The 22,850-nt window shown below is 40.0% G+C and overlaps 1 protein-coding gene across 13 annotated transcripts in view; it reads right to left on the bottom strand.

Moving 5' to 3' along the window:
* The window catches only part of LOC309369918 (uncharacterized protein), a 456,081-nt gene that overhangs the window by 342,757 nt on the left and 90,474 nt on the right, over positions 1–22,850 (bottom strand). The window contains exon 5 of one of the 13 annotated variants that reach the window (XR_014168278.1): positions 7,107–7,502. The exons of the other annotated variants lie outside the window; for them this stretch is intronic. The gene's annotated coding sequence lies outside the window, so the exon portion shown is untranslated. Of the gene's footprint in view, positions 1–7,106; positions 7,503–22,850 lie in introns of those variants that run through there. 13 annotated transcript variants of the gene reach the window in all.

The raw sequence follows: 22,850 nt of genomic DNA on the forward strand, positions 1-22,850 counted from the left end.
AGAACATCTTCATTTGTTTTGGTATTCCAGATGAATTTCTGTCCAGCAATGCAACTTAATTTATGGCAGTAGAATGCCCATCATTCCAGACATTTTACAGCTTTTGCCATGATACCACTAACCCTGACCAACCACAAGCAAATGGGGAGGCGGAGGGAGCAGTACCAATAGCAAATAACATTTTCTGATAGATTGACCCACATACAGATCTTCTAAACTTCAGGTCAACATTACTGATAGCTACTGGATATAGCTCAGCAGAATTGCTACTGGCAAGAGAAATCAGAACCCCCCAGTCCAACTCTAGAGAGCCAGTGTTGTGTAGTGGTTAAGAGCGGTGGACTCGTAATCTGGTGAACCGGGTTCGTTTCCCCGCTCCTCCACATGCAGCTGCTGGGTGACATTGGGCTAGTCACACTTCTCTGAAGTCTCTCAGCCCCACTCACCTCACAGAGTGTTTGTTGTGGGGGAGGAAGGGAAAGGAGATTCTTAGCCGCTTTGAGACTCCTTAAGGGGAGTGAAAGGCGGGATATCAAATCGAAACTCTTCTTCTCTTCTTAGAGAAGAATCACAATCCAAATTAAAATAAGTTATGAGCACCACAATTTAGTGCAAGATCTACCATGTTTAACTCCAGGCGAGAGAGTTTATCTCAAACTTGATGCAGAAAAGACATAGCAGACTCCACTTACTGTCCAAAGAAAAAAAAGAAACACTCAGATCATATTTTACTCAGGGGTGGAATACTTCACAGAAAGAAATGCCATCTTCCTATTCCTTAGAAGGCACAATCACTGAATGCACAAATGGTGTTTGAAAACTCAAGTTCATCTACTGAGACTCTGCTAGAGCCATCGTGTAAGACTGACAGCAATATTACTACTCAGACTGTCAATTGCTCTAGACAAGTTATTTGGAAGCCTTCAAGATTAGAGATGAGTGACTGAATACCTGAATACATACAGATTTCAACAGCACTGATTTATTTAATGGCTTCTTTAAACAAAAGATGGAAAATGTATAGATAATGTCATTACGTAGTTTAGTCACTAGGTATCACTGACTTAATTGTATCTGGATAGAATCTTGGGTTTATTATGTTACTTACTTACTTACTTACTTACTTATCACATTTATACCCCACCTTTCCTCCCAACGAGCTCTATGTGGAATACAGCGGTACCTCTAGTTGCAGACATAATCTGTTTTGGGGTGTCGTTTGCACCCCGAAAAGACCGCAACTAGAGTGCCACTTCTGCGCATGCACGGGTGGTGAACCCGGAAGTAAACACTTCTGAGTTTGCCACATTCGTAAGCTGAAAGTCCGTAAGAAGAGCGGAATGCAACGTGAGGTGTGACTGTACATGGTTTTCCTGCTCCTCAATTAATCCCCACAACCCTACTGTGTAGAAGATTTGGCTAAGAGGCAGTGAGTGGCCCAAGGTCACCCAGTGAGCTTCATAGGTGAGTGGGGATTTGAACCCTGGTGTCCAACGTTCTATTCCAACACACTAACCAGTGATGGCATGTTACTGCTGTGTTCTTGTTTAAAAAAATGCAACAAGGTTCTTGTCTAACTTCCTGTTTGGTGTAACCTCTAAGTTATCCATGAATTGTAGACCCTTTGGACAGCTGTCCCTTTGTGTAATAATAAAAAGTGGGGTCTCAAGAAAAATGTGACCAGTTTTCATCAATGCTGGAATAGTGTGCATTTAGAGTCCACTTGGCTGTAAGAGATGGCAGTAGTTGGCTATTTCTTCCCCTTCACCAGCTGCCTTGTTGAGCTTTCTGATGCGTCACTCAACTTCTGATCCACAATTCCATTAGGACCTATCACTTTTGCTCCAGTAGGTAAGCAGAATGTATAGCCCAAAGTCAGAGCTGAGAGCTGCCTAACCACTGACCTATTATGAACAATGGGCCTTCTCTGAAGAAGGCATCATCAGGATTAGTGGTTTTTGATGAGGTAATCAAATATGCATTTTTACAGCCAGAATGCCATGCTGGCAAAATGATCTTGTTGGGAGAGGCAAGCTGTAAGCTTCACTACCAGGAAATGGACAATGACAGATAGCCTGCATTTACATTTGCACATATATTTAATTGTTGCCTGAGATAGAGACATGCCAAATACTGACACAACAGATCCTTCAAAATAAGTTATGTATTTGTGTTAAGCATTATTTCGCCAAGCTGTGAAGGAAAACAAATACTGCTCTTTTTCTCCTCTTTTTCTAATTAGCCATTTGTTTCAGCATGCTTTTCATATGTATTTTGACAATCAGTGTCCATTTAGCTCAGTGTAAAGTCAGTTGAGTACAATCTTAATTCACATCATCTTATTATTTTTATGAAGCTGTCCTTAAGGTACATTTTTTATTATATACCTACCCCAAAAACCTTGTGGAACACATTAAAATAAAGCACCTAAAATGTATTTTTTAATATAAAACTTGCATATTCTTCTTCATATATTTAACTCCTTGCCTATACACATATGGATTACAACACTGTGTTTTTAGGTTGTATACTGCCCTGCAGTATTTCATATGGAATTGCAGTCTATATATATTTAAATATGAATAAAGCTGCATTCTAAAGAAAAAGTAACACAAGAAAATATTCTGTATTAAAATGTTGAAAACAACTACAAATCTGATTTTAAAGGCTTCTAAAGATAGCTTTTAAAAAGGTAAGCAAGTTTTTTTAAAAAACATATCACTAGATACTCAAACCTTAGAAACAGCAAGGGAGAGCACCGCTGACTTTTTATAATTGGATTATATAAGATAGTCACATTTGCATGTTAGAGACTGCAAATGAAACTGAATTGTTGCATATTTATTACTGATTTACTGTCAATGGGGACCCCCTCCCACTTTGTAAATTAACCCCACTGTTGCCAGCTGACCATTGAAGAGAGACTATGTAGCCAAGCAAAACTGAAAGCCTAGAATCCTGTATCACAAGCAGATAAATGCCCATAGACACATTTGCACAGGGACAGCCATCAACATATTTTGATATCGTTACTGGTCTTTATCTGTGTTCCTTTGAACTTTGACTATTTGTGACTTTCATCTGAGAGGAAAAGCATCAAGAGCTGTGTAAACTGTTATTAGCTACCATTTCCCCTAAAAATCTGGCTCCTATGTTTTAATTGTACAGTACATTGTACATGCAGAAATTAAACCTGTGAAGCTTTTCCTATTATTTATTTAACTAATTTATGTCCCAGATTTCCTTACAAAAGATAATGATAACTTAAAAACCAAAAATTGAAATAAAATATCACTGTAACAAAAAACAATGGCAACAGATAAAACAGCAAAAAGAAAATTCCCTCCGAACAGAAAAATGTGCAGCAGCAACACGACTCATCGATACTTCTGTATGCCTCATGATTTCAAGACATGGGTCCGAGAGGCTTTTCTTTTGTCCCACCACTTTCCCCAGGCAAACCCATGGTTTACTGCTGAATCAGAACAAACACCAATTGGATTTTCTATAGACTGAAGTTGGTTCTGATTCAGCAGTAAACAGGGAAAGTGGCAAGACAAAATAGAAACCTCAGACCCATGCTTAGAAATAACAGCACAAATGAAAGAAATAATAGGGCAAACAGAAGTGTGAATGAGCCCAAACAGTAGTTATCTATTGTTCTGATACACCAGCCTTCCTCCTGCCATAGCCAAGAACAGCTAACAACCTTAAAACAAAATACAAATATCATAGACCAATAGTTAAATTTATGAACAGAATAACAACCTTTAAAGGACAGCACAAAGGGCAATAAACCATTCCCATTAAAAAGAGTACCTAGCTACCAAAATGTATTTTAACTACCAACATTTTAAGTTGAATACAACGTGGGTGAGAACCAAAAATGAGGGCCTTCCATATCTGTTTTACCACCAAGAAAACTCTGCCTAATGCCATTGCCTCATGATAGCACCAGACGTAAGGCCTGCCTCAAAGCATGGGCCAGAAGGTATTGGGGAAGACAATCCTTCAAGTACTTGTAGACCTTGTACACTAGTACCAACACTGTTCAGGAATGGTCACAGCTGGCAAACCTGCCACAGCTGGGCAGAAACACTCCTCAGCACTGAAGTCATCTGGAACTCCAACAACAGCTTCAGATCAAGTATGCCAAAGCTGCATATATTTTCCTTCAAGGGGGACTGAAACCCCATCCAGAACAGGTCATCTCCATAATTCCTGGACCAATATTTTTTTATCCATACTGTCTGCTGATGATGCCCAAATCCCCAGATGACACCTCCCAGCAGTTTCATATAGATAAAAAATAGCATGGTGGACAAGCTTTCAATAGCATAAATGAGACTGAGTAGAAGTCCTCCAATGCTATTCTCTGGTAGTGGTAATGTAGGTAGGACATCTACAGATAGTTGACCACAGTAACATGGTGTCCCTAGTCACTACATTACAGAGCCATGACAGGATGAAACAGTGGACAATGCTATCAAATGCTGCTGTGGGGTTGAGCAGGAGCAACAGAATAGCACTCTTTCATTAAAGATTATCAACCAGGGTGACCAAGGCTATTGAAGTGCAGTTTCCACATCTGAATGTCTAATATCTTCATCCAGGCATGCCTGCAGTTGCCCAAGAAAGGAATATTTGCACTGGGAAGTAGTTATCTAAAATCTCAGTGTCCAGACAGGTCAAAAGAACACAAGAAGAGCCTGCTGGATCAGGCCAATGACCCATCTCATCCAGCATCCTGTTCTTACTGTGGTCAGCTAGATGTCTGGAGGAAACCTGCAAGCAAAACCTGAGCACAAGAACATTCTTCACATATACTCTCCTCTTCAGGAAAGAACATACTACCACCTCCTCCAATGAGGTAGGCATCATTCCCTCCCTATGTGAGGCATTAGCTACTCTCTGTACCCACTCAGGCCATCCCTCCCTGCTAAATCTTAAAAGCCACAATGGACAAGGGAGCTAAACGGATCCCTGACTACTTGATGCTATAAACACCTCTGCAGGACCCGCATCAATTGTGGCATCAACTTTGAAGTGGATACCAATTTCGTTACCAATGACTTTGGCTTGAAATTGCTTCTTGAAATTCTCACAGTGAGCTTCCAAATGAATGGCTGTTTCTTCTCTAGGGCTGCTTCTCACCAACCCCTTCACCCATTACCAGTTCACTGTGGATGCAATGGAGGTGGAGAAATAAGTTTACTAGCCATGATGTTGTGCTACCACCTGTGTTTTGTCAAATTCTCCCTCAGATTTACACAATTTGAATTCCAGCCATTGTCCGGCATAGTTCCTCATCAACATGTGCTTTGAAAACCAACCTTCTTGGCTCCCTGTAGATGTCGAGCGCATCTAGGAGCAATTGTGACAATAGCCCTCACAATCTTACCATTCCATAGTGAGACAAGGGCTTCAACAGGAATGTGAGCCATGCTCTCCATAAAGTGCCCAGATCATTCAGGAATCCATCCGGGAGCAGACTGGCTAAATGAACCCAAATGAAGCCAGTTCAAAGCTCGCCATCCATATGATCCGCTCACAACCCCATGGTTATCATGGCAGACATGCAGTCCTGAGTTGGACCAAACTTCTCTACTTTCTTTCTATTACTCTTTCTACTGCCATCTAATATTGAGAAATATAAATCACAAACTTTTTTTAAAAACTTCTGACTTTACCCCTGTGTGATAACATTAGCATTAATGACACTAGGCACCAAACTGAAACACACCCACTGTTACTTTTCTGCAGCCCTTTGCACACAATGAAAATTGTCTGGATCAACTATTGAAAGAAAAGAGTTGCAGCTCAAGAAGGAAGAAGTGGTATGGGAGCTCCAAAAGACTGTGGTTGAAATCAAGTATTTAGGACATGATTAATTGTCTTGTAGGGCCCTAAAGGAAATTGTAGTGTGATCCCAGAGCCACTGTCTATCATTCCTTAAAATTCTTGGAGAACAGGTGAAGTACTATGAAACTAGAGGTAAGCAGATGTTTTCATTAAGGAGTCAGTTCATGAGCACTTACAAAAAAAGCCATGCCTAAGGTAAATTCTTTTAAAAAAAATTACCACCCTGGAAGATCAGGGGACCGATGGGGATGTAGTGTATTTTTATTTCACCACTGTTTTTAGTAACACCCCCATTATATTATTGTAGGCAAGATGGTAAAATGTGAGCTAGACAATACTACTATTATGTTGATTTGTAGCTGGTTGATGGACCATACCTAACAGATCTTCATCAGCCTGGAGAGAGGTGAAAAATGGAGTGATGAAAGGTTGTTTGCCAGGCCATGTGTTGTTAAACACTTTTATAAGCGACTTGTGTGTAGGAAGGAATGCTTATCAAATTTGCAGACAACACCAAACTGGGTGGGTTTGCTAATGCCTTAGAAAACAGAAATAAAATATAGGTGATGGGTTGAATTTATTGCCTGTATTCCAGTTGGTGGGACTTGAACTAATGGCTTCAGATGAAAGAAAAGAGATTTAAACTAAATATTAGTAAGAATCAGGTAGGTAGCCATGTTGGTCTGATGCAGTCGAAGTAAAAATAAATAAACAAATAATTGTCCAGTAGCACCTTATAAACCAACTAAGTTTGTTCTGGTATAAGCTTTCGTGTGCTGAATCTGAAGAAGTGTGCATGCATACAAAAGCTTATACCAGAACAAACTTAGTTGGTGTACTGGACAATTAAAAAAAAATTAGTAAGAATGTCTTGACAATACAAGATGTTCAAGAGTGGGACAGACCGCCTTGTAAGATAGCAGAATATCATTCATTAGACATTTTAGGATAGATGGCCACCTATCAGCGATGCTATAGTAGTGGACGTCATACATCAGCAGGGAGTTGGACAAGACAACCTTTAAAATCCCATCCAAACCTATGATTCTATTATTTTTCATAAAATAATTGTTTAGAAGCTTCCTGACCAATTTCTCACACTTAGAAAATTTTGATTTTTTAACAGTCTGTTTTAATGGAAGGTTCCCAAGAGAAAGTCTGTACCATGTTAGTCAACCCACTTCTGATGTGACAAATGATTTTTATTTATTTTGTACTTAAGGCAGTATATAATAGTTCAGTAACTGATTCAATATATAGATTTCCTCATTCATGGTTCCCAACATCTCTGGTAATTCATAATTCTTTCCTTTGGTCCTCATTTCTCTTAAGGCGGGGGGGGGGGGGACAGGGGACTGAGTCGCTGTTGTTTAATCTGATAATTATGCAAACACTAAATCTTACACTGAAGGAGAAAATGTTAACATACATTGAAAAATCCAAATGTTTAGAACTATAATCTGTGTGATAAAATGCATTACTCTGTTTAAAAGGATTGTTTTACAGAAGCAATTAACAATCAGCAATCATATAGTTCAGACCGGTGTTTTGATGCCATCTGTTGGAATAAGTCTTCTTACTCCCTAGAATGAAGCTATAATTTTCTGTTTATGATTTCACTGCCTACAGTAGAACAGTTACTAAAAAAAAGAAGAAAGAAAATTTCAGTATTGATTTTCTTTTCTTTCTTTTTAAAGACTTCTTCAATTATTCAGCTTTTCACTGTTTATTTTTAGATTTAAAGGAACTGTGTTGGAAGATTTACGATGGAGGCTGCAATAGCTATGAGTCATTGTAGCTGTTTCCATGCAGTCTCTATTCATCTCAGAGGAGTCTGAGGGGAGTGGGGATCCCACACAATCCAGTTAAATGAATTCAGATTACCCAGGAGCAGTGCAGTACTGGCTGGAATGAATTCTTAGAATCGGAACCAAAGAAATTTATTTTTTGTTTGCCTGACTACCACACACAAATCTTATTTAACCAAGTAGCTTATAGCCATGTAAAACATTTGAATCAGAAATCCACAAAAATCAGATCTGATCCTTATATTAGGATGGCATGGACATGAAATTACATGAGAGACTTTTAGGGAAAGTTTATTCATTTTGTTATTCCTATAGCAACTCTCATCACTCTGTCATGTTTAACACAACTTGTCATACGAATCCTCCTCATCATATGGAGAGCCTCCTCTCAGCAATGGATACATTTGGTAAAGTCCATTACCAGTATGAAATCTCGCTACCCAAGAATGACATGGAAAGCTATGCTAGACATTGCAGCTGACAAGAAGAATCAACACAAGTAAATGACTGTCTAGGAGTGCCATATTAGGGAGGTTGTCACAATGAGAGTTTTCTCTTGAACAACAACAACAAATTAATATCATATCAGTGCAGAAGACAAATCATATGGTGCCAAACCCCACCCCCCAGTCACTGACTTATCCAGTTTTCTGGGTGAGCTTCTTAATAATAATTCCCAGAGCATTTCTTCAGCATACAATGGGGCTCTACAATTTCATCACACTGATTCGCATAACAACAGTATGGTAGGGTTTTTTTTAGCTTCCTTTATCATCTTAGTTAAGCAGTGATATACATAATAGGGAATTTGTGGGCATTAATGCAATAGAAAGAGCATAGTTTATTGTTAATGAAAAGTTCTACATTAGGTAATAGTTACAATCACACATTTTTTGAAATTATAAACTACACATTTTAATTTTATATGTCTGAATAAATACCACTTCAGTAAAGGTATTTGATTTGATTTACCACTTCATTGAGGACATATTTATGAGCCATGGTAGCTGAAACTCCAAGTTCAGAGACAGTATCTTGATTGCTAGATGCTAAGATCAAACAACCAGAGTATGGGGCAAGCTAAGCCTATAGGTTTCCTGTGGTAGCTGTCTGGATGCTACTGGAAACAGAATGCTGGACATGTGGCCTACATCAGATCCAGGAAAGTAATGCAGTGAGGAATCTACCCATGAATGCTTCGTAAAGTAATGACAGCCACATCGCTTTATTCTAAGCATTTGTTTGCTACAAAGATAAGAATTTGATTGTATCTGGTTTCCAATGGCAGTATTTTTTCTGTACATATAAAAAACTCAACCACCTAATGTGTACTATTCTCCAAATAAAACAATGTTTGCAAAGCATGCACAAACTAGTAGTTTTATTTTTATAAATGCACTAAATACTAAATTAGCCTTTTTGTTTTTAATACACTAGAGGGAGCTAGATCTCTATATTGCACATGTACAGTTAATTAGAAAAAATGTTTAGCACCGTAAACATCTTAAGCTAAAAGGCCAATGCACTTTGTAGGAGTCAGATTTCCTAGTTATCAATATGGCAATTTCTTAGTTAATTTTTATATCTATATAGATAAAGGTAAAGGAACCCTGGGCAGTTAGGTTCAGTCAAAGGCTATGGGGTGCGGCACTCATCTCTACTTTCAGGCCAAGAATCATAGAATCATAGAGTTGGAATAGACCACAAGGGCCATCGAGTCCAACCCCCTGCCAAGCAGGAAACACCATCAGAGCACTCCTGACATATGGTTGTCAAGCCTCTGCTTAAAGACCTCCAAAGAAGGAGACTCCACCACACTCCTTGGCAGCAAATTCCACTATCGAACAGCTCTTACTGTCAGGAAGATCTTCCTAATGTTTAGGTGGAATCTTCTTTCTTGTAGTTTGGATCCATTGCTCTGTGTCTGCTTCTCTGGAGCAGCAGAAAACAACCTTTCTCCCTCCTCTATATGACATCCTTTTATATATTTGAACATATTTTATATATTATATATTTGAAGAGAGCCAGCGTTTGTCCACAGACAGCTTTCCAGGGCATGTGCCAACATGACTAAACCGCTTCTGGTGCAACGGGACACTGTGACAGAAGCCAGAGCACACGGAAACACCGTTGACCTTCTCGCCACAGCAGTACCTATTTATCTACTTATACTGCTGTGCTTTCGAACTGTTAGGTTGGCAGAAGCTGGGACAGAGCAATGGGAGCTTCACCACTGTCACACGTATTTGAACCGCCAACCTTCCAATCGGCAAGCCCAAGAGGCTCAGTAGTTTAGACCACAGCGCCACCCGTGTCCTTATTATGTGTGTAGCATAATATAACACACACATTTATTTACAATTATTTATGGACTGAAATGCATTAGTCCTGAATATAATAAAGTTTCTACCTTATGTAGCAACAAAACAAACTTGAAAGGGTATTTCTTCTTTGCATAAGAAGTATCCTCAATTATCTACAAGAGCCCTGATAGAGCTATAATCACATGTGGCTGTGCATTACTAATTGCAACAGATGTACATCCAGATGCATATTCAATTGACAGTACCGCCCACTGAAGATGGGTGGTATCTGTATTCAGGTGAGCATTTGAATATGCATCTGATTTACATTTGTGGTTACTCATCCAGTAAGGGATATTTATGTAGAAGCCTGATTCTGTGCACAGATCTCCTTATATATGCCAGGCCAAAGGAGTTACATTTATGGTGAGCCAAAAAACCCCCAGACCACCAGACCAATGTCATTTAAGACATACAGTGGCACCTCAGGTTACAGACGCTTCAGGTTACAGAGGCTTCAGGTTACAGACTCCGCTGACCCAGAAATAGTACCTCAGGTTAAGAACTTTGCTTCAGGGTGAGAACAGAAATTGTGCGGTGGTGGCGTGGCGGCAGCGGGAGGCCTCATTAGCTAAAGCGATACCTCAGGTTAAGAACAGTTTCAGGTTAAGAACGGACCTCTGGAACAAATTAAGTTCTTAATCTGAGGTACCACTGTAATGGCCATAAAATGATATTGCACTACATATATGCCAGTAAAGCATGCCTGTGATAAATTTTTGTCATACATTGCCCCAATCACAAATACCCATTGAAGTTCTAGTAAATTCAGTTGTTCTAATCCAAAATGCTGTGGTTGTATCTTATGTTAGTCAAACTCAGAGACTCATTGAAATTAAATAATGGAATTAACTTAAATGGTTCTTCTCTTAGAATTGAACAATCCTATAAGAGAGCAGTAGAAGGGCAATATGTACATAAATAGATGCAGAAAAACAATAAAAAAATTCACTATCACAAAAAGGAAGAATCGAAGACCTTTGGGACAATAACACAATATTCTCCATGTAAAGCCCAGTATTAAAATCACAGATAATAAGTCTTCTCCACCAAACTACAATAAATGTAAATAAAACCCATTACAAAACTAATTAGTCAATGGATAAAGAAGCCAATGGATCTTCCATCAGAATTCCTGGAGAAAGTCCATAGCTTAGTAGTGGATTACATCCTTTGCAGGTATAAAGAGCTGTTCAACAGTGGAACAGACTCCCTTGGGAGACTGTGAACTCTCCTTCACTAGAGATTTTAAAACAGAGGTTGGAAGGCCATCTGTCAGGGATGATTTAGTTGAGATTCCTGCACTGAAGGGGGTTGGACTAGATAACCCTTGAGGGTCTCTTCCAACTCTATGATTCTAAGATTTTGCAGGTAAAATGGCCTAGCTTCAATCCCTGGCATCTCCAAATAGTGCTCGGAAAGGCTCATCTTAAATCCTGCAGAGGTGCCCATAAGGGTGCCCATACTAAGATGGACAAATGTAGACAATACTAGGTGACATAACAGTTTGATTTGCTGCAAGCCCTATGTTCCTACTTCCTCAAAGTGTGCTTCAATAAAAATCCTTATATTTCTTCCCAATTTGGTTTGAATTAAGGTAGTCTTTCCTTGGCAACCTTTTCATCAGAAGCAGCTAGGTTTTAATGAGAATGCCCAATCCATAATGCCACTTTAAACAAAATGTAAATAAAAAGGTACGCAAGGTGTGTCCCAAGTAGTTATGAAAACTTGACACATGGAAAATAGGGTATCTCATGGGCCTGATGATATCTACTGGACTCACAGGGAGAGACATTAATGGAGTGCTGGATTTGCCATTGCTTTCTACCCAAAGCTGAGTTTTGCACACCTAGTCCTGTATACAGGCAGCATTTACGAGAGAGAGAGAGAGAGAGAGAGAGAGAGAGAGAGAGAGAGAGAGAGAGGGGGGGGGGGGAGAAACAGAGAGAGAACATAAAATTTGATACTTTTTAAAATGGACTTTTCACAACCTGCCCAGCCTCACGGACATGAAATATCTACATTTTCAAGCACAACATTTTTTCCATTTGTTATCTGTAATGCAGGACAGCACAAATCTTTAAAAAGTTGGCAAAATGGTAATCTCTCTCCATGCACATGCTTTCTGAAACAAGCCTTCTCCTGACTCCAGAATTTGTGCTATACATATACATAAAACCACCTATAGTAATGATTATATTATGAAGAGGATTTTGTGTTATTGTTGTTGTTTATTAAATATCTATATCACCCTTCATCCGAGGATCACAGCACGGTTTACAATATAAAAACAAAGAAATACATACCAGTAATATAGTAGCAGACAATAACAATACCTTTTCCCGCCCCAGTTTAAAAGGCCATAGAATAGATTGTTTACTTAGCCAAAGGCTTGGGAGATGTGAAATGCACTCCAGAACTCTGGATGACTCTACTCAGCAGTTTCATGCTGATGTTAAAAGAGCATGGGGGATAAAATCAAACCCTGACGAACCCCACATTGAAGGCTCCATAGAGCTCAGAGTAATCCCAAACATCCCCCTCTGGAAATGAAAATCCAAGTAGAAATGGAACCACTGCAAAGCACCCTAACTCAGACAGCTATTCCAGAAGGATACTATAGTCAATGGTATAGAAAGTCGCTTAGAGGTTAAGGATAATTAACAAGGACACTTTTCCCCCTCTCTCTCCCAAGAGAGGTCATAATACAGGGACACCAAAGAAGTTTCTGTGCCAAAACCAGGCCTAAACCCGGATTGAAATGGATGTAAAAAATCAGTTTCCTCAAAGAGCGCCTGGATCTGGTTCACAACCACCCGCTCAAGAACAGTGCCCAAGAAGGGAAAATTGGAGTTAGATATGGAAATTGCAGAATGTACAAAAAAGTATATATTTCCTACAAAAGGTACACAAAACTTTGATTCTTGAATATGCTAAAGGCAGTATTTTTTAATCACAGGTTTTTATGGGCACTTCTTTCTATACATTATTTTACTTTCTATACATTATTTTACTCCTCGCATTCCCAAAGCCAAAACTGAGCCACCAATCAAGGAACTAAACCTTCCTGGCGTGCTCTGGTCCATGGGGTTACAAAGAGTCGGACACGACTAAACAACAACAACTGTTGTATTGTTCACTATCAACTTCAATCTCATACTCAGAGGAGTTTTCTGAGGCAGTTCCCTTCTGGCCAGTAATTACTTAGATTTTCTGAATCAGGAAGGGTTTCCTGAGCAGTGGTTGCACCACTGCCTCCTTCAAGCAAGCAAGCTCCACTCCATTTTGCAAGGAGGAATTAACCACCTCCCTGGCCTAGCCAGTTGTTTCCTCCTTGCTAGTTTTTATCAGTCAAGAGAGGCAAGCACAAGCAGTTGCCATGACCAATCCAAGCACCTTGTCCACATTCTCATGCCTTGCAAACTGAAACCCATGCAACATAACAAGACTAGACAGTGCTCTAGATACTTCTCAAGATTCATCTATTGTAACAGTGGAGTCAAGGTCCCAGCAAATGAATGCAAGCAATTCTATCCTCAAAATGCTTTGCAAACAAGTCACAGTGAGCTACTGTGAGTTCTGTCACCTCCTTCGAACCAAAATGTAAACTATCCTGCACCACCTGGAAAAGCTCAATGAGGATGCAATGGGGGCAGCAAAGTGTTGGCAAGCAACCCAAGCCTATGCATATTTAATCAGAAGTCTCACTAAGCTATCAGGAAGTAAACCCCACTGAATACAGTGGAATCTACCTCCATAGAACTGGTCTGTAAAAGCAGCAGTGACTGCAATATGTCTTTCTTTCCCTCTCCCCCTTGTATATGTTCCTAGCATCAGCCATCCAGATTTCCCAATTATTCAGAGCCTCAGCCTGGGCAAGAGCAAAGTCTCTCACCCAGCCAGAGGGTCTGAGGAAGAACTAGGAATTCTGGATGATTCTAGAAAGTGAGACTTTTTAGGAAAGTGGATGGGAAGATAGAAAGACAATCACAGCAAGGTGGAGGAGAGGCAGAAGGAGAACCTGGAGGGTGACTATGGTCTGGGGAGAAAAATCCTGCTGCCCCTGGAATGGGGCAGCTGCATGGTCAAAAACAAGGAATGTAATTTGCTGTCGTTTGGGAGCTTTCCCTACCTCCCCCCCCCCCACTGGCCTTTCCTCATAGGCTGCTGGGGTGTTCAGTTGAATTGTACCAAAATTGTACAATTAAAATAAAAGTAAAAACATAGCAAGTGTCCCCCATTTCATTTCTAAAGTATGACCCTGCTTTACAGTGTGGATGAGTACTGTGGGGTTTAATGTGGAAAACAGTGCTCTCTTTGGTGCCATGTGGAATCATTTTAACACCAACAAATAATGGAAAAGGAATGTTTCAGCAGCATTAAATTGTTCTTAATTCTTTTGATTTTAACTTGGTTTTAACTTTCTTTAGTTTTATTATTTTACTGGATGGTTTATGCTTTAATGTAAAAAAAACCCCGCTAATGTATATTTTTATGATGCAGCGGTATATGCCACGAATATTTTTATACAAAAATAATTACATAAAAACGTCCTAGTGTGGAAACAGCCTATGTTCCATTGCTTCTCCTGCCCTTGCAGGGCCCAGTCCCAGTCAATACATTTTGGTGCTCCAAGCAAAGATTCCAAAGGCATTGAAAACACAAATTAATTAAAATGTTACTACTCTTTAAAGGCATCCAAATTTACCATTTGGGGCGTACTGTACTTTCCCATCTATAAGACGCCCCCTTGTATAAGACACACCTCCCCATTTTGGGGGACTAAATTTTAAGAAAATAAGGGGAGATGGCCCAAAGTTGTTGAGCCTCTCCCCCCACATAGCTGAGGGCAAGAAACACTCCCTAGATTGTTTCCCACACGCAGCGGCATCAGGTGAATTTGCGCTTCCTCCAGCCATCCAGTTTGCAGGGGTGAAACCTCCCCTGATGCCGCTGTGCACAGGGAATGATCCAGGGAGTGCTTCCCATTGAGTGAATTTGCGCTCCCATCAGGCAGCGTGCAGCTTCTCCCCACCATGCAGTGGCAGCCAGGAAAACCGCCCCCCCCCAGATCGCTCCCTGCTTCCTGCGGCATCAGGGGAAGCTGCACTCCCACCAGCCGAATGGCTGGTGGCATGCCGCTTCCCCCTCTCCCCCCCGCCATGCCACTATCCATATTGGATGACCCATTTTTTGACATGATTTTTGAGTCAAAACCCTCATGCAATACACGAAAAAATACAGTACAGTACTTTAATGTGATATTAGGCTTGTGACAAACTTTATCTATATAAGGTGCAATCCTCTTGATGTCATGCATGAAATAAAATGAGTCACTGAAAGAATACCCTGTTGGCACACTAGTGCCAAACACACCCAGCTACTTAGAGCCTTGGCATGCTAATATTACAGAGAAATGTGCATCAGTGCAGTTTAAATGTGATGTCAAGGACATCTGGTCCCACATACATGTGCTTAAGTTAGGTTTCTGTTGGTAGGTCTATCCTGTCTCATGGTAGGACCATCCTAGATTATAATTCATATCCACCCTCACACCTTATCAGCAGAGCCTGTGTCTAGAGTGGAGTTCCAGCACCATCTGAAATGAGGCAAGGCAGAGTTGGGAGCTCCTTTGCAGTGTGCAGGAGAGAAGCCAGTGCAACCCCTGAGATACTCAGCCCCCAGTTGCTGAGCCATTGGCAGGTCAAGGATTCTGGGGGAGTCACTCAGTCGCAGAGAGGTGAGCAGTCAGATCAAGGACAACATGTTCTAAAGCTGGCACCCCATCATACTGATGGGCACTCTAGTAGTAATACAATACAATAAAATAAAAAAATCAAATGCAAAGCCAAGTAAGCATCATCTTATTCAAGCATTTAATTTCTACTGCTAAAAATGGGCAAGAATCCAAAATCACATTTATTTGCCTTTTCCAAAATATCCTAAAATATGATACTGAGGGAAGGATGGGGAAGAGGAGCTTTGCTTTTCTATTTTCCTGCAGATCAAATGCATCCGCATAATATCACAGAGCCTGCCAATGTATCCTTAGATTCAAAAGAGAAATGACACGTTCTTTCAAAATAATTTATTTAGAAAATGATCTTATTTTACACTCTTGAAATACTCACTTGATGTATACACTCTTACAACATAAAAAAATAACTTTGAAAGAATTGGTTTATGCTTGTATAGTTCATAGGATAAATGAAAAGATGTAATTTAGTACCATTTTCTGTTATGTTATCAAAACCTTCCTGGAGTAGGAAATGCTCAGGGGTGGCATGTCAACTGTCAAATACTAATACCACTGCATATTAACTATCAAATGCTGCATTAGGTCTCTCGTGACCTCTGCTATTTTTATAGAAAAAGAGGTGCCAGAACACACCATGAATGTCTCCCTTGTTCTCTTATAATGACAACAGCGCCCACCTGAAAGGTGCCGGAACTGAGCTCTGGTGAGTTCCGGCTGGAAAAAAAACTCTGGTTAATGGCTATTGAACATCCATGTCAAATATTGAAGCCCAAAGTCAAACATTATTAATGATGTGCATCACATTTTGAATTTTGGCATAATATTGAATGAAAACTGCTGCCAGAGCCTTCTAGAAGTTAAATTTCACTCCTCAGATTGTTTTTGTTTCTGAAAGGAAAAGCCTTTCATCATCCATAGAGCCCAGCAGGTTGCATCCAGCAGTGGGGATGAGAGAGATAAACTATCTTTTAAGCATTCCAGGATCAGCACAAACAACTATAACACTGGGACTGAATATTTCAGAATCTGACTCTTAATTTTGAACATATTTAAATTACATTTTTGGCATTTTATTCTGAGTGATACTTTAAAAAAACACTCATCTGAACTGTCAGTAATTACTTTTATGTACAGAATACACTTTCATACCAAATTCTTCCCTCCCAAAATCCCTGCATCCAAAATATCAAAAAATGGTCAATGGGGTATTAAATCAGGATAATATTACTTTGAGTTCTACTAACACTGGTTGAACTGTGGCATGCCAACTCACAACTGAGAGAACACCATTTTGGAACAGATGTACTGTCATGTCAGAAACAGAGTACCATGTTTGGAAGAAGAAGAGTTTGGATTTGATATCCCGCCTTTCACTCCCTTTAAGGAGTCTCAAAGCGGCTAACATTCTCCTTTCCCTTCCTCCCCACAACAAACACTCTGTGAGGTGAGTGGGGCTGAGAGACTTCACAGAAGTGTGACTGGCCCAAGGTCACCCAGCAGCTGCATGTGGAGGAGCGGAGACGCGAACCCGGTTGAATGAAGTGATCCTACGATCCTGTCATATGACTATTCTAGTTCACTGGTATAAATAGAGATGCAAGAACATAAAAGTCAATCTTGACTCCTATAAATTCACTAAGGGCTGCTGCTACACAGTCTCAAGTCAGTCTCATTGGGACCTGTACAGAGAAGCTGCAACTCTAAATTGAGATGTTTGTTTTTTGATGCGTGAATTCTAGGAAAAGAATATATACACTTTCGAATTAAGCTTTCATTTATGCATTACTGCAGGTGCCTCCCATAAAATTTATAGCAATGAATGCCTTTTAAAAAAGTTATCTGGTATCCTATTTTGTAAACGAGTAAAAAAAAAAAGTCCCATTTTCTCAATCTTTTAACAATAACTTTATCATTATTGTGCCATTCACCAAGCACATTTGGGAGGAGGCTCTAAACGAATGAATGATTTCCCCCTCTCCGTCCTCGTGAGCAAACTGAAGTCATGTTGCAGGAGACTGTGACTAATCCAGTATATCAACATTTTATTCACTCTTTACATGAATATTTAAACAGCAGACATTTCCCCCCTCCATGCTGAAGACTAAATAGAAAAGCTCTTATCTGCAATAGTAAAAGCTGCTGTTTCTCTCTCCTCCCACTCTTCTCCCAGAGAGGTTTTAAGAGACTGCACAGATAGTTACACACACATACTCAAATGAGAGGGCACAGCATATACATGTAATTGGTTGCTTTTTCTTTGCCTCTGCAGTCTGTAAAAAATGTGAAAATGGTTCTTGTTTCAGACTAGCCATTAAAAGACAGTAGTTGCCCCATACTGTGAATTGGGGAGCGGGAGGTGACAGAGAAGTGAAGAAAATAGCCAGAACTGACTGATATCTGATAAACAGTAACAGGAGTCAGTTTATTGCACCAATCGTTAAATAATGGTGTTGATTATAAGGCTGCTAACTACAGATGCTGTAATTGTCTGTCATATATCTTAGTCATTTGTGACAGGAGCACAATGAAAGAGAGCATCTGCTTGGGGGCAAATGACTTTTGATAAATATCAGCTCTGCTAAAATGTACTTGGATGTGTCTCAATATTTTGGAGAGCCATTCAGGGTGCTTCTACAAATGTGAAGTTATTATTGGTTTGTATTGGTTTTGCCACTTCTCCCCCACCCTTTTTTTAAAGAGACAGTGTCAGAACGAGAGCAGGAGAGTGTATGTATCTCAAGACTGAATAATTTCTCAGCTCTTTATCTGATCTACTCATTCTTCTTAAATGCATGTTTGAGGAAAGGAAAAAAACAATAGCTGCCCTTCTCCCCCCACTTCCAGAAGATGGCTGTGGCACCTGGAACAACCAATATCCCAATTTTATGACTAAAAATGTTACATACAGCCATACCTTGGTTTTCAAACAGTTTAGTTCTCGAACATTTTGGCTCCCGAACACTGCAAACCCAGAAGTGACTGCTTCAGTTTGTGAACTATTTTTGGAAGCTGAATGTCCAACGGGGCTTCCATGGCTTCCAATTGGCTGTAAGAGCTTCCTGCAGCCAATCAGAAGCCGTGCTTTGGTCTCCGATTTGGAAGTAATTTGAAGTAAGAGCTAAGGTTAGATTATTTCACTATGAGAATCAAGTAGAATTCCAAGATGCAAAGCCCTGATTTACAAAGGAGTATTCACTTTCCCACATGTTGCAAGAGCCCAACCATATAGGCAACTTACTCCCTCTCACATATTGCACACTTCTGAACAATAAATAGAAAAACAGTTATGAATACTTACCGACACTATGCTTACCCATAGAATGTACAAAATGTAGTTGAAACATGCAGATTCCCCATGGCCTGCTGGATATTATGTATATTGATCAGGAATTATACACAATTCCTTCTTCATGCCAAGACTGCCTGGAGACCAAATGGCCTCATGGTTATCCCTGAAGCTGAGGGTGCTGAAACAATCACGGAGACAGCTAGAGTGCCAGTGGTAAAAAAACTCATTCCAAATTTGACCAAACACGGGTGAGAACTCAGCATCAAGCTTAGCAAGTGGCAATAGCGACAGTGAAGATAACTTTCTTCACCATGTCTATTGCATCTGCAGAAAACTACTAGGAGACTCCTTCAGGTGGTTCATAGTCTCACAGAACCACCTTAACTATTGGGACTGATGAGGACCCCAATATATCCTTATTTATTTATTTATTTATTTATTTATTTATTTATTTATTCAGCCAGTGCATAGATGGTCACTCTATATGTTAAAGCTATTATTGTCATTGTCACTCAAAAGAAACTGGACCATTTCTGCCATGGTGTACCTTGCTTACTTGTGTGAACAAAGATGTCAGAAAGTGATCTCTTGCACCTCTATATAAGGAGCAGGCTAACAGATAATGAGCAGTGTCTCTTACCTAATGTTAACTACAAATACAAAATGTCTATGTATGGGAGCTTGTTGTAGCAGCCATCCAAGACAGCAGTGGCCAGCATTTGAAAATGCAGCTGAATAAAGACATTTCTTAAGGAAGCTGGTGAGAGTTTGGTCAGGTAACTAGATATAAATTGTTCTATACTTACGAGTGGCTACCACGGATAAAATCTGGTGTTTCTAATTAGTTGCAGTTCCCTTCTGGATTCTGTCCAATCCCTTAGTTGTGCAGAGCTGGTTATAATTCAATTCCATATAACACAGAGCAGGAAAATGCTCAATAGGCATAGTAGCAATTTTTGTAATATACTTTAACTGAGCAAAGTCCGCTCTTGCCTTAATTGTTGGCCACCCAGATTCTGTACGAAGAAGAGCTGCTGGTATTCCTTATGGTAGAAAGTATAGCTTATGGGGGAAAATATTCTGCAGTTTCTTAAACTTTCATCGAGTGTAAATCAGAGCCCTAAATTTCAACACTATACAGCATTTGGGTTAGGACTTTGCTACTACGTATATTTAGGGCAGGTTCAATCAGCTGCCCTCCCTTATTGTAACAGAACTTCATCAATGCCCCAATGATTTACTTTCACTGCCTCCATATGACACTTCCAAAAGAGGGTTTCATTAAAGAGTACACCCAGGTATCTAAATGAGCGAGTTTGTTCTATAGCCTGCTGATCCAAACACCATCTATACTTAGGCCTCCACAATTCCCAAGTCATAATCTTGGTCTTAAGAGTAACTTATAGGCAGGCTTTCCTGTTTACAGCATGTGCTGAACACCTCCAAGAGATTTTTGAGGCCCAGTCAGGGAAAAGAGAGGAGCACTAAATCATCAGCATACATCAAGAGGAGGAGTTTGCATTCGCTAAATATGGCACCAAATCATTAATATAAAACTTAAAGAGTGGGAGCCAGAATGCAACCTTGCTTCACTACTCATGATGTTTTAAAGACATCAGTCAGACCACCATTTAAACCTACTCTGACCCTCATTTCTGAGTTGCTGTATAGTTCTTGGATCAATAGCAGAAGTCTGCAGTAGATGTTGGTAATGTGACATTTCTCCCACAGTGCATTTCACAGTGCAATTAATAGTCAAATGTAACAGAAAAATCAATAAAGGCTACATGAAGATTCTTCTTAATGTTCTTAGTATTTTTTTAATATGGTTTAGGGTAAAACACTGATCAATGGTATTGTGTCCTCCTCTGAACCCCATTTGTTCTTGATGAATAATGTTCCTTTGCAATGAGTCTAGTAATTTTTGAACAAGATATCATGCATATAGCAGTGAGATATCTAACAAGCTAATTGGCTAATAGATTTGTGGAACATTCCTGTTCCTGTTCTTATAAATTGGGGAAATGATACTCATTTTCTTTCCAGAGGACATTTGGTTGAGTTTATAGTGGTAAATAAGCCAGCCAGGATAGTCTGCCACTGTTCTATGCAGTCCTTACAGAGCTCAGATGGAAGCATATATACTACGAGCTTTATTTGATTTCAGGCAAAAAATAATGTCCTTTACCTCATACAGGAGATTGGTTGCCATTCAGGGAGGTTTGAGAAATCTTTACACACTACTGGTACATGTGATTGCCCAGATTAACCACCAAATATACTGGAGAAATACTTAACCCAATCAGAGGCAGGAACTGAGGCTTCCTGTGATTTTCTTACTTCATTTAACCCCAGGCCACCAGTTCCCAGAATTTGTCTTCCCTCTGTTCCATTACTGCTACTCTCAATTCCTGCCACTGGGTTTCTGTATATTCAGCTTTCTTGTTTTTCAGCAAACTCTACATTTGATCAAAATTTCCATGGATTCCTCTGATGGATTCTTATGAGAATCCCTCATTGCCAGCCAGAACTTTCTTAGCCGCTATGAATTGTCCACAGAATAATAGAGTTGGAAGGGATGCCAAGGGTCATCTAATCTAAAACCCTCTACAATACAGGACTCTCAACTAAAGCATCCATGACAGATGGCCATCCAACCTCTGCTTAAAAACCTCCAAGGAAGGAGAGTCCACAACCACCAGGGGGAGACTGTTTCACTGTCAAACAGGTCTTACTGTCAGAAAGTTCTTCCAGATGTTTAGTCAGAATCTCCTTACTTGTAACTTGAAATCTGGAGCAGGAGAAAACAAGCTTGCTCCATTTTCCATTTCCTTTTCCCTTTCCCTTTAGATATTTGAAGATGTCTATCATATCTCCTCTCTGTCTCCTCTTTTCCAGGCTAAATATACCCAGCTGCCTCAACCATTCCTCAGAAGGCTCAGTTTCCAGACCCTTGGTCATCTTGGTGGCCCTCCTCCGCACACATTCCAGCTTGTCAATATCCTTCTTAAATTGTGGCGACCAGAACTGGACACAGCATTCCAGGTGTGGTCTGACCAAGACAGAATAGAGTGGTACTTTGACTTCTCTTGACCAGGATAGAATCTCCACACTCATATATATATATAAAACACACTGTGAAAATGCTTTTTAAAAAAAGTTTTGAAAAATTCATTGAATTTGGCATAGCTCACTATCGTCATCAAGTGCACTTTACAACAGCCAAGTCCCCAGGACATTATACTTCTATTGATACAGCCTAGAATAGCGTTAGCTTTTTTTTGCTACTGCATCACACTGCTGACTCATGTTAAGATTGTTTAATTTTCTATTCTAGGACATTTTCTAGGATATTGATGTCAAGCTCACCAGTCAGTAGTTACCTGGGTCTTCTTTTTCTCTCTTTTAGAAGATGGGGAAAACATGTGCCTGCCTCCAGTCCGCATGGACTTCACCTGTTCCCCAAGAATTCTCAACAATTATAGACAGAGGCTCTGAAATTACATCCCCAAGCTTCTTTGGTACCATTGAGTGCAGCTCATCAGGACCCGGAGATTTGAATTCACTTAAAGTAACTAGGTGTTTCCTTTCAATCTCTTTGCCTATTTTGGAGTGGATACACTACATGGCTGTCTCCAGGCATTGTGGTCATCTGCAAAGATTCCCACAGGGTGGGGTTCATATTACCAGCCTTCATGACATGTTTGCAGGCATCTTTGTAACACAGAGTTGGTCTGCCAATGAGCCTGGTGCATGAAGCCAGCTCCCTG

The sequence above is a fragment of the Podarcis melisellensis genome (genome assembly GCF_964234715.1).
Source record: "Podarcis melisellensis genome assembly, chromosome: 5".
In the NCBI taxonomy this organism is placed as follows: domain Eukaryota; kingdom Metazoa; phylum Chordata; class Lepidosauria; order Squamata; family Lacertidae; genus Podarcis; species Podarcis melisellensis.